Source organism: Mizuhopecten yessoensis, unplaced genomic scaffold, assembly GCF_002113885.1.
Source record: "Mizuhopecten yessoensis strain PY_sf001 unplaced genomic scaffold, ASM211388v2 scaffold8849, whole genome shotgun sequence".
Taxonomy (NCBI): Eukaryota; Metazoa; Mollusca; class Bivalvia; order Pectinida; family Pectinidae; genus Mizuhopecten; species Mizuhopecten yessoensis.
Genome location: NW_018407753.1, coordinates 87,925 through 101,662, shown reverse-complemented (window position 1 = coordinate 101,662; position 13,738 = coordinate 87,925). Strand labels below are relative to the sequence as shown.

Genomic DNA, 13,738 nt, shown 5'->3' with positions numbered 1-13,738 from the left:
ATTTAAATAAATGTAAAATTAAAATAGTGTCAAACTTAAATACTACACTTCACTCGATAAGGTAGTTATAATTATATCAGAGAGAAATCCCCCTTGTGGATAGAAAACAAAAATGGTACAGCATCACCATATTGTGAATAATGATACGTCTTACGTACAATAACCAAAATAGCTTTTTTATTCTTATCTTCATTGACATATACTGATATAAACTTGTTAATTTTGCCTTCACATTTTAAAGTAAAAAAATGATATAATTCTATTTAAACTTTGACATTATTTTATTTATACATACTAAAAAAATATTAAAAATAAAATAAAAAAATGTACAGATACAAGTTAGTAATGTTTTGCGGCTAACCTTTTAACATATGTTTTATTTTTATTTACAGGTTCGCTGCCAAATATACTACAGAAGACCTTTGTTAAGATAATGACTGACAATGCCTGTTCCGTTTCTCTCGGTTCTAGCTTGAACAGCGACATACACATTTGTGTAGACGGTGCAGGCACCTCTGGAGGTTGCAATGTAAGTCACCCTTGTTTTTACAGTACAGCTTAAGTCATAGTACAAACCAGGGCTACAGGAAAATTTAATTCATTCATCATATATCTTGTTAAATCTAGTTTTTGCGTCACCAATTATAGACTATCATAATTATATTCCAACTGATCGCAATACTTGTATCTGCTGTTCAATAGAAATGTAGTTGAATATTATACATATATATACATATACATTATATGTAAAACCTCTTTATGAAACTGATATATTACATAAAGGGTCTGCTCACTAAAATAAATAAAAACGATGGCCGAGATGTTGTTTAGAACTTGTTTTTTATTCAGAATAAATATTCTCTTGGCACTTCAGCAATAACTGCCACTAAGATAGGAAGCAATTCCACCAAGAATTTTCTTCATAAGCTCACCTGCCCGAATGCGTCCATCGAACAAAATATTACTAGAGTCGTGAAATTTGGCTGATGTCTTCCTAGAAAATATCCTCCCAAAGCGGTGAATTAAAATAACTTTGAATGAGTTCCTTTTGTTATAGAAGGGTTGAACAAACAAAATCTTCAAATGACCACTTCTGAAGAACAAAAAGCCGGATACAGCCTGTTCTAATGTTATACCTCATTATTCAAAAGGGCGTCATGATTACATGTAGGCCTAAATTATTTGATGAATAATTCAATGCTTAGAATTGAAAAAGTAAGAATTGGAGATTTTTTAATTGTTAACCAGATAATCAAACATAGGGGTAGTTCAAGTAATTTAAACCATTCCTTTGTTGAGCCCCGAAAGTTCATTTCGATCAATTATTTGCATATTATTTTTCATTTTGACTAAAACAAGACATTGATTTAACTTAAGGAGATAAAATGCGAAAATGGATGGGCTAAAATATTCTTGTATGCAACTATCCTTCTGCAAAACAGTTAAACAGATAATGTGTAGAATATGACATTATATATTATAAATATCAACGTTATTTTGACTGGGCAGTAACTTCCTCTTATTTAAATTTTGACTGCCGCAATATTGAACGTGCATGTGCTACTTAGCAGTAGACCAAAGGGAGGTAACTGTGCATGACTTTTCAGAGCAATTTTGATCCAAATGAGTTTAGGCAATGTTTTGAAACAGAACAAGATTAAAACTACCATAGTTGCTTATGAAAATCACCATTTGTATGAATGAAGATTTGTTTTTTATTGACTTCTTTGTTTATTTTATAGACTCTCTTAAAATGTAACGGTAACATGATTGGGTATGCTTTCACATTTTGCTAGTATTGTTGTTGTTTATTTTGCAGGGCGACAGTGGCGGTCCTTTGGTGTGTAGAGTCGGTAATGACTTTGAACTTGCTGGTGTGACGTCATTTGTCTTTGGAAAATGTTTGACAAGCTATCCTACAGTATACGCCGAGACGTACGCCTTCAGGACCTGGATCCAAAACGTCATGAATAACATGTAATCAAAGTTGTAATCGTGTTATTTCAACAATAAAATACGTAATGTCTCTGTAATTGTATGTGTACTGCTTCACACGAAGGAATCCTATTATATACATGTATAGTTATATATACAATGTATAAAAAAGAAATGACACAAAGAGTTTCTTAGTAATTCCCTTGTACTTCATCAGGGATGTGAATATGCACGTTGACAACAAAACACACAAAAAAATGATAACGTCATGATATAATATGACGTCACAATATCACTTACCAGTAATGAATGAGTATATCACAGGCTGTTCACAAACATTCGCTTTATTTATTCATGCAACGATCTGTGCTGTGCTGTGCTTAGCAATTCAAACCAGGTTTTAATAAATCAATTAACATTGATTATTTTTACTCTCTTTGTACATTATCTTCTGTAGCTCGGAATCACATGGAAGTTACCATTTGCACAAGAATGTATGTATGTAAATTTACAGTGAAAAATAATGTTTTGTCTGCTGCATGTGCAGTGTCACAAGTTGACGCAATACACAACCAGTTTGTCCGATGTAAAATTCTAAACAATTAGCACAGAGTATTGTATATATATATATGTATATTAATTCAATCTTCAATTAAACCTTTGAGACAGGTAGTTTATACTACCAATAAACCACTTCGACATGCCTAAAGGCTAAAAAGAAGGTTTTGATGCTGCAGTGGTCACCCGTCCGATACTCTTGACATGCTCATAAGTAATTGATGGTAGGAGTACCTGGATCGCAATGTAAGGATGGATACACGGGAACGCATCAACAGACGATTTGTCAATATGAACCTTTAGATCCCGAAAACGCTGATACAAATTCTCCAAAGTTGTTTTGTGTATACTGGATGGAAGTTGAGACATAGAAAATAGCGTTACATGCTTTATAATTGTCTGTGTATGGTTTCATACAAATAAAGAGATCACAAACAACAATATTGCCCAAAAATGTATATCTTAATTGTCATCATGAAGCACCCATTTAACATGTTAAGAAAAACAAAATTCATAATAGATGCGAATGCACATGACAAGGCGTATATTTAAATCCAATTTCTACTTTATTTTCGTTCAACAAGTTTTATTGAGTGAGAAGGTGGTTTTCTTCAGTTACTAGGCTGAAATCAACTGATAATATGCATCCTGATGATTAAGAGTGTATAATTTAATCTTGCTTGTATCAAGCATTTTCATTGGCTTAAACATTTATGTTATCAGCCAATAACTTAAAAAATGACGTCGACGTTTGTAACGTCGCTTTTGATTGGCTGATACAGCAGCGCAATAATTTCTAAGAGAAAAGAGTCCATCAATAAAATTGGATTCCCACAGGGATTGTGTATAGTAGATTAAATTATAAGGATTAAAAAAAAACGGAGTGTACTCTCATCATCATTTAGAGTACACTCCGTTTTTATGTGTGATATCTCCATAACATGAAAAATATATTCAAGTTAATCCTTAAATAACATACAAATAGTCACCAGAAGATTATTTTAGGGGGAAAATGAACGATTGTTTTTAAATATATTAACAGATTCAACCCCCTTACGTGGTTTGTCTTCGACTTCGGGTTCTCCAGTGTCTGCCATCATTTAGACCGCTGGCTTCCATCCGAATCAATAAAAGTTATTAATATTAATTGGGAAAACTTGTTGAATAATAGTTTTCTGTTGAACTAACATTTTTTTCAATGATGATAGAAATGTTTTGTATATATTTTTGTAGTATTTTAACAGTGATCATATATGATATTATGTTAGACGTTTAAGGTTACATTATTACATTGCTTTTGGATATGTTATTCATTGAAAATATCGGATCTATTTAAAAACATCCAAATACAATGTACAATCAATCGAAAGAAATGCACATCTGAGAGCGTAGAATGAAGCATCTTCAGTAGGAAACATTGGATACAAAAAAAAAAAAAAAAATGTCAACAGCACAAATCTTTCCCGAACAACCAGATTATTGTGTAATAACTGAACTGTGAGATGTAAAGTCTCATGAACTCCTGATTCAATTAACACAGAGATTCGGTAAAACCTTTTTATTAAATGACAAAAATTACAGGACTGGTTTTTGCAACCGTTTTCATACTTCTGTTTGGGTTATGTTCATTCTCAACTTCTTATTCCGGTGATAAATGAATAAAAACACATTTTTATTATGAGTTACAATGGTGCACCAGTACATCAACAAATATAAGCCGTTCGACAGATAGTGTGATATTTAATATTAGTTGATGGTTGTAATAAGTGTAATTAAATGCAGTTACCATATATAAATCGAATACAACGAAACTCTTAATTGTGTATTCGTTTGGTTTTGCAATGTATATGCCAACAAACATTAATTAATTTGTAAGGTTTAACCCGCACAATTTTCATAACATCCCAAAACTGAAAAAGTGACATGAAAAACAGTATTCACAGCTATATAAATTATTTACAGCTAGGTTATAAATGAATTGTAACCAGGTCATTCTTAATAAAGTGAAGAGTATTGCTTTGTAATGATTCTGTAGTACGAAACATATTAAATAAGAGCATCTGTGCATGGGGAGCAACATCGTTTACAGATTATCTATTTTCTTCAATCTTACACTCAGCTTTACTGTACTAAACTCTTTCAAAAATGACTTGACTCACGTGAATTTTATTTCATTTCCTTTTTTCATTGGTAGATTGTGCAGGTGGATTCCTTAGTCCCCGAAGACTGCCGTTGATACAGTGTAATTTATATTTGGCAGTATGTATGTGTTACCAATTTTTTAAGGTGCAGTCATCTGTCTGTCTGTTTGATATCTTTACCATTCCACACAACGTCTGTTGCAGGGATCACCTACCACCCAGAGATTGGGCATTCATCTCCAAATGTTTGGTAAAGCTCCATATCTCTATTGTTTAGCTTTGGGGTCTGTTGGTATTGTTAATCGAGCTGTAATTATGTTCTTGTTTGTTGATGCTGTCTTTTTTTAAAATTTATTTTTTATGGAAATACATTGCCATCATGTACCGAAATTATAAAGAGTCAACTACCAGGTACTACTGGACATAGTACACCCAAGTGTTTCACCCAAGAAGTATTTTTTTTAATTTTCATTTCAAAATATTTTATTAAATCAAGTGATTCAATGGGATTTGGACAACATGCTTTGCCTATACAAGCCCTCTTCCTTGGGTTACACACATTTCAAACAATAACAGAATTATAATTTAGACATTAACATATTAGCACTGGCTTGGAACATTAAAAAGTACTTTTTTAATAAATATTCATAGTTCAAATAGATGGCTACTAAAAATACAGACTAATAGTTATGATATGTACACACATATATATATATATAAACATATACGCACATATGTATAATCCAGGTCAACATGCATATGCTTACGATGAAAGGAAAATATCAACATTTAACAAATATACAAGAAACAGGATTTTAATTACTTTATAGCAGAACAAATAGCCAATATTTTCAGTATAAGTTGAATTCTAATATTATATTAACCAGTCCCCCAACACCACTCCCACTCCGGATATCAGTTATAACTGGGCAGCACTAAAATGTCCATACACACCACCACTGTGTGCTTACCCAGTCATGGAAGATCCAGAGAAGGAGCCATGTTGAGGGAATAGGTACTCATACCTACATGCATACAGATATATAAACACTGGATCAAATTACCATGACATCTAGCACTAGTGCAAGATCCTATATGTTTTTTGTTTTTGTTTTTTATTCTGAGAGCCTATTAGTGTGTTAATGGTCTCTATCTATCTCTGAACTAAGCACAATTAAAAATTACTGAGGTAAAACAAATACAGTAGTTTTTGTTTTGTTATTTGTTCTTAAATAGTAACCAGTATATATAAAATATATTTCAAAATGGAAAGCCATGAGTGTATACTGCATTTGTAAATAATCAAATTTTATAAATTTTACAACATAAATTAATATCAAAAACTGGAACCTCCATTCAATACAGTAAATATTAGATATTATTAGTTGAATAATTTGTAACACCAACTAGTCCTCCATCACCACTCCTACTCCGGATAACACTTATAACTGGACAGCACTAAAATGCCCATACACACCACCACTGTGTGCTTACCAAGTCTGAATTGATAATCCAGAGCAGGAGCCGTGTTGAAAGAGTATTCATATAGACATGTATACATACACATTGGGAGTAGAATTAACAGTTAACAAAGTCTGTTAGTAGACTCAATATATTTCTGGACACGGACACAAATATCAGAATTAAGATCATGACTAAGGTGGTAACTTCCCCTAGTTAGTATATTGATATTATTTACAAAATGTTCAATCAGGTTTAAGTCGAGATTTAAATGCAGGTTAAGCTGAATGTCAAGCTGCAAATGAGACAGATAATCTAATAGGTTTTGTCATTGAATTATATACCTAGGGCAGTATAGAAAGAAGTGATCCACATCTTCGTCATGGTTGCCACATATACAGGATGGGCTATTAGTAAGGTGGTCTCTAAAAAGATCAGAATTTAATTGACTTGCATGGTTTCAAAGTTGACATAAAATTACGTTAAAAGATCTAGTCCCTCCATATTTAAAAGCATTTGTACACGTCTTATCAGCAATAGGAAGAATGGTATGATGGACGAGTCGCTTTGCAAGTTCACATACCGACCTCAAATTATAATGATTACAATCGGGTCTATTCCACCAAGACATCATACTACGAAAGAAACTGTTAAAAAAAATACTAGTTCTGAAAATGGGTGCTTGAAATATACTTTGATGTCGAATATCATGAGTCACTAAGCCATTGTTTATAATATAAGGTTCAATGTTTTCAAACACATAAATATGGGTATCACAGTTTGTTATTTAAAAAAATGTATGCTCGACAATTGATTACCTTTTCTTCATCCGTTGCTTCTTATTTCTGATATTGCAAAGGACAGGCTCACTTTAATTAACTATTTTTGTTTTCATAACGAGGCGTCACTCAACAGTGTAGTTTACAGTGCATCATGTATTACAATGTAAATAGTACAAAATTAAAAATCACGTGCAGAACAATGTCGAAAACAATGGAACCCCATCTCGTCTTTTAATCGTAGTACGACTAAAGAGTTAGACATCTGAACACAATACCAATTATATCTATGATTGAACAGGTCATTCGCTTACTTAATAAACAGTTCAAATATTTAAACATCAGTGTTAAACACATTTTCTGGTGCAATAGAAATGTGTACTACAACTTTGACAAAAGGACATGATCAGGACTCAAACCCGAGAAGTAAAGAAAACAGCAAGAACCGTAGAGATGCCATGTCAAACTGACAAAACACAAAAACAAACTTGGGAACTACAAAAACAAACCCAACAAACTGGGGAACTACAAAAACGAACCCAACAAACTGGAGAACTACAAAAACGAACCCAACAAACTGGGGAACTACAAAAACAAACCCAACAAACTGGAGAACTACAAAAACGAACCCAACAATCTGGAAAACTACAAAAACGAACCCAACAAACTGGGGAACTACATAAACGAACCCAACAAACTGGGGAACTTCAAAAACGAACCCAACAAAATGGAGAACTACAAAAACGAACCCAACAAAATGGGGAACTATGGAAACGAACCCAACAAACTGGGGAACTACAAAAACGAACCCCACAAACTGGAGAGCTACAAAAACGAACCCAACAAACTGGGGAACTACAAAAACGAACCCAACAAACTGGGGAACTTCAAAAACGAACCCAACAAACTGGGGAACTACAAAAACGAACCCAACAAACTGGGGAACTACAAAAACAAACTCAACAAACTGAAGAACTACAAAAACGAACCCAACAAACTGGAGAACTACAAAAACGAACCCAACAAACTGGGGAACTACAAAAACGAACCCAACAAACTGGGGAACTACAAAAACAAACTCAACAAACTGAAGAACTACAAAAACGAACCCAACAAACTGGAGAACTACAAAAACGAAATCCAAGATACATCAAAACAAACTAAGGAAGAGCCAAAGGATAAACAAAATTTGGGAGCAGCATAAACTAACTACGGAAATATCAGATCAAACACAGAAGACACCAAAACAGACACATGAATCGCTTAAAGAAACATTGGAGGCGCTAAAAGAAATAGCAAAAAACAGATGGCAGCAAAAAAATGAGAGAAAAAAAGAACAAACCCATGGGATACCAAAACAAAACGAATGAGATTTCAATAGAATCCCAAGGAAACCAAAATAAACTCAGGAGGAACCAAATAAACCCCGGACACACGCACACCCACCCACACACCCACCCACACACCCACACACACACCCACACACACACACACACACCCACCCACACACACACCCACACACACACACACACACACACACGCGCGCGCTATGGTCTTTAAGATAAGCATTTTAATTTATTTCTTAAGAACAATTTAAATATGAACATATAACTATCGAATTTTCTTATATAAACGTGTACTTCTCTAAATAATTATATGTAAAACTCCTTGAACTTTTCGACACATCTATATAGGTTCTTTATTTCTCAATCTCCACCCCCATTCCCTCATTTTTTTCTCTCTCTTAGTCTTACTCTCCCTTCTATACCTCTTTTCTATCACTTCTAAACAATGCTATTATATAACGGACATAATTTAGCTGTAATTTAATTATACATAAACATAATTAATTGTTAATTATACCTGGAAATATGCAGTTTATTATAAATGAATATTTAATGAATGAAATGTAATGTGTGAGAGGAATAATGTTTATGTATGATATATTTGCATTGTTATAAATTTGGAAAACAAATACAAATTAAAAATAAATAAAAAAAAACACACTCTTTTTAAAAGCTAAAACGTAAATCACAGGTAGAAATATCTATACAACTTCTCCGCGGATTGTGTGACTCAAAGTACTGTATTACATTACAATACCAAGAAATACAGTTTGCGTTTACGGTAAGTACCGCGCTTTATACAAAAAAAAATCTCTGTTGTCACTACTGATCATTAGTTAGTTGTTGGATGGTTTATAGAAAAAACAGAATTTAATCTAGGTACTCTCTCATACGTCTGTATGTAAAAGTCTTTATACTATCATAAATGTTATTAATCGATTCCACAGCTCTAATATATGTCTAATACATATCAGAACAATCATTTCTGTTATTAATCAATTACACTGCTAGACATAATATGATTAGAAGACATTGTCTTCCTGCAATAGTTATGAATTAAAAAATGAATAAATAATAAAATGAAATTAAAGATATATATAAAAAAAGTAGGTAAACGCTTTTTTTCAATATTTATGGCGGAATAAATGTAAATCGGATTATATCTATATTTCATAAAAGACCCTAGAGCTTCATGTAAAACATGGATGCATAAAATGATATCGGCACCACTTACAAAAAATAATTCCCGGTCAATCAATTAAATCTTTCAGATAGAGCTGTATTTTATCTTTTTTTTATTATGTGCTGGTTATGTATCGTCAAATCACGACACTCTTTTGCTTTCATAGTCGAACGTTAAACATTTTTTTCAAATAGATATGTTATACTCGCATAATGGATTGCAGTGCACATTTAAACCTGCTTTTACAGTTACTTGTACAAGATTTCATGTGATTTTCGTCTTTATAAGTATATCCTTCAAATCTGTATCCAACGATCTGTTTACCGAAACACTTAATCCTTCATATCCTCTTCATTGAAGTTTATATCTAATTAAGCTTTATCCTACAAACCTACAACCGTTCGAAAGCAACTCGTGATACTAAAAATCATTTACCGTCAAATCTTTACCCTATCAATTTTTTTCCTTCAAATCTCTTTCTTACAAATTTGTCTTTAAAGTTTAATCATAATTACGTTGGCCAAAAATGTTCGTCTTATATGTCAAAATCTTTGCCGATATTTCTCAAGTTTTGACAAATATCAGTTTAATGTCATGTATTTGGATAAACCAATAAGAATGCCTTTTTGATGGCAACAACTAGTTCACCCGTTTGCAGCATAATGTGACCGAACGGAATATTGTGTTTGGTTTTTGCGGCAGGGTATTTCAGTGATATAGCACTATAAAGTCGGCATCAGATCTACGCTATCTCAATGAGGCAATAACACGAACATACCTTGTCCCCAACACACATATACGCATGCACGCATACAACTTGTATCTTAGAAACAGTATCGGATGTCATCATGTTGCAAACATAAGCTGAGAATTAGTATAGAGGATCATTGTGTAAGAAACATAACAATGAGAAATAGATTGGGGGGTCATCGTGTTGCAAACATCAAATTTAGAATTATTACACGAGATTATCATGTTGCAATCATAAAAATGGGAATTAATATAGGCGATCATCATGTTACAATCATAAAAATGAGAATTAGTATAGGCGGTGATCATGTTACAATCATAAAAATGGGAATCAGTATAGGCGATGATCATGTTACAATCATAACAAGAGGTCCATTGGACCTGTATCGCTCCCCTGGTTTTATATTTAAGTCATTACAACTGAATGCGTTAGTACATCTTTATATGAAATTTCCTCAACACCAGACAAGATCTATGTTCTAACCCAACTGGGACCACAATATCGGGCTTTCAACTAATCAAGGGCCTCCACTGAGTTGCCAGGTTAACAGATTTTGAAATAAGTAATATGTCATATTACAGGGTGTAATTAGACAATACTTTAATTTTCATTCAACTATAAGCTTTTATAAACCAATTAAGAAATGTTTGTTCTTCCTCAATAGTGTTTTTTCGGCCAAATTTTGTACAATCCACTCAGGNCCCCTGGCCTCAGGGGTCAAACCATCCTCATTTATGTAAGAAAATAAGAAATGATTGCCCTTCCCTACTGATGCTTCGGACTAAATTTGGTTGAAATCCTCAATGGCGTTAAGTAGGAGACGCGTTTTATAGCAAATTTAGCTAAGTTCCCCTTAAGGGCCCCGCCCCACTGGCTCCAGGGGTCGAACCAATCTCATTTGTTTAAGAAATGATTGCCCTCCCCTAGCGATGCTTCAGACTAAATTTGGTTGAAATCCTCTCTGGCGTTTACCAGGAGATGAGTTTTAAAGCAAATTTAGCTAAGTTCCTCTTCAGGGCCCCGCCCCCTGGCCTTAGGGGTCGAACCAACCTCATTTATTTAAGAAATGATTGCCCTCCCCTAGTGATGCTGCAGACTAAATTTGGTCGAAATCCTCTTTGGCGTTTAGGAGGTGATAGGTTTGAAAGTAAAGGTTGAGACGGACGAAGGACGACGACGACGACGACGGACGACGAAAAAGGCCATTTTTTCTACATAGGGGAAACTAATGGAACCGAAGGTCAAAATATTGACAAACCGTGTCAATTTAACTCGAACGAGATGTTCTTTGAGAAAGACTCCGATTTTCACGATGCATATCTTTACAATAAGGCTGATTGCATGCAAAACTTAATGTGATAAACATTCCTTGGAGACTGGCTATATTTTCAAAAATTATCAGAAGTACTTCAGATTCAACTAATACAGCTTAACAATGCCTATGAGCCAAATAAGTCCCATGAGTGTCGAAATCTTCGTGAATAAAATCAGTTTCGGTTTAAGTGTATTCGATGTAGTTGATATCGAAGTGGTTGATATGTAGTAGATGATACAGACAAATACGACGATGTTTCCACACAGAATCAAAAATATCGGTATAATGAAAGAAAACAATAACGCAAACGCTTGCGAAATAAAACAAACTCTTCCGCCATACCATTTTTCCGTCGGTGCTAAGTAGACATTCATCATTTTTGTAGATAAAATAATAATGACAATAACAGCTAAGCCAACACAGGTATATTTTACTGTAATCAAAGTTTTCTCAAATTTACTGTATGTCTTTAAATTTCTAATATCTCTATGTAATCGAAAGGAACAAAATATAAAGGTACACAGCCACGCAAAGTGATGTATCAAACCAAGCCATTCACAAAACTCGTTCGTAATTGTGAAAACAGACATGGCTAAGAAACACATCTGAGCAATCAGTAAGAAAGTGATCAATACAAGTATCAGATCTAAGTTTCCATTCCTCATAAACGGAACGACACAATATTGTATCAGAAAGGACAAAAGACTAAGCATTGATACACAAGTACATGCCGCATTGATGATAGTTCTGTAATGAATGCTGTCCTGCCGTGTTGGCATTTGATATTTCGATACGAAAGTATCTACGCATACAAAATAATCACCGTTTGAAAATATGACATCAGTTGAATCAATAATCGTTCCGTTTAAATCGAAGTATGTATCCCCTCCAACAGTAGTATTTAAAACATTTATAACAATATCATTTTCCTGAAAAATGAAGATGAAATGAAACACCACTGGACAATGTCACATTGTAATTTGCAACAAAATTAGCTACCAACGCCCTTTCGTAGTCTATGCTACAATTGTTTTGTGATTTAAGTGTTAGAGGGTATCGTAGTGTTACAACAGAGCAATCCTTTCCAGAAAAGATATCTGTACCGGGTCTGGCCTTGATACCTGAGAAATCTAACAATTGGAAATAAGGAATGCAACTTTTGCTCAATTGATTTAAAACAGTTTTAACCACGCCATTGAACATAGCATAGACTTCGCTATTGTAAAGTATTTCCACATTAACTTCGAATAAAACATCCAATAGTTTACCCTGTGTTGTGTGTCCAACATCACCACATCTGCCTCCAAATGGTTCCATGTTGTTTGGACAATACAGAAGCTGGCACCCAATCTGTTGAAAGCAATAGATATGAATTATAAGCTTCATTACTAATACCTTTTTATGGAAATCTAATATTTGAATAGGGAAGATAAAATACATAATGTTTTCGTCCGGAGATTATTTCCTGTAATTTCAGAACGTTTCTGGTTCTAAAGAAATTTTGTTTTGAAAGTTTTGTTTTGCTGGTAAGTGTGTATTCTTTTGTTACATTTCTTTTTATGTACTAACTTTGTTTTAAGTTTTTAGTAAATATGACATAACCGGCTAGAACTATACTCAAAGAGAATAGTTTCTTTTATTGTGCACTATGTCATTTTTTGTGGTTCTGTCGAGTTTTCAGATTTCACAAAGGATTTTAAAAAATGTATATTCTATACTTTTTGAGATCTTAAACTTAATAATGTCGATATAATTAGGGGTTATGTTTCAAATTGATAGTATTGTTGCATCGTTTCCTGTTACATTACCTTGCTAGAAAGGTGTATTTCTTTTTCGCCACACTGTGCTACATTGGAGTGCGTGTGTAGCAACGAGGACAGATCTATCAAGCTGCTCAGCGTAAAAACATCCGCATTTACATTCGAATCCGTATTAGCAACATAACATTGTACACTCTGGGACACATTTGGGTAGTTAGGATTACCGCTGTCAATGTAGCATTGTATTGTCCTGTAGTAGTCTGTGATTAATCCATGATAATACGAAATTGGCTTAAAATTGCGATTGTCACATGTTGTTTCGTTTCCCAAAACGCTTACGAGATTGTAATCGTATTGCTGGAAACAATAACGTGTTATCGTATATTGTGGTGGTTCAAAGCTGTAGCTACAGTAGATACTCTTAATTTTCAACATAACTGCTTCAAGCAAAGACAACGAGTTTGGAAAATTGCTGAAACGATAAAAAACAGTTCCGCAATGAACTTTTA

At 33.7% G+C, this 13,738-nt stretch overlaps 1 long non-coding RNA gene across 1 annotated transcript; it reads left to right on the top strand.

Moving 5' to 3' along the window:
- Window positions 1-397: 397 nt before the first annotated feature.
- Window positions 398-2,028, top strand: LOC110456802. The gene is made up of 2 exons (XR_002463630.1): window positions 398-529; window positions 1,820-2,028. It is a non-coding gene; the product is annotated as an uncharacterized LOC110456802 (long non-coding RNA).
- The last annotated feature ends 11,710 nt before the right edge of the window (window positions 2,029-13,738 follow it).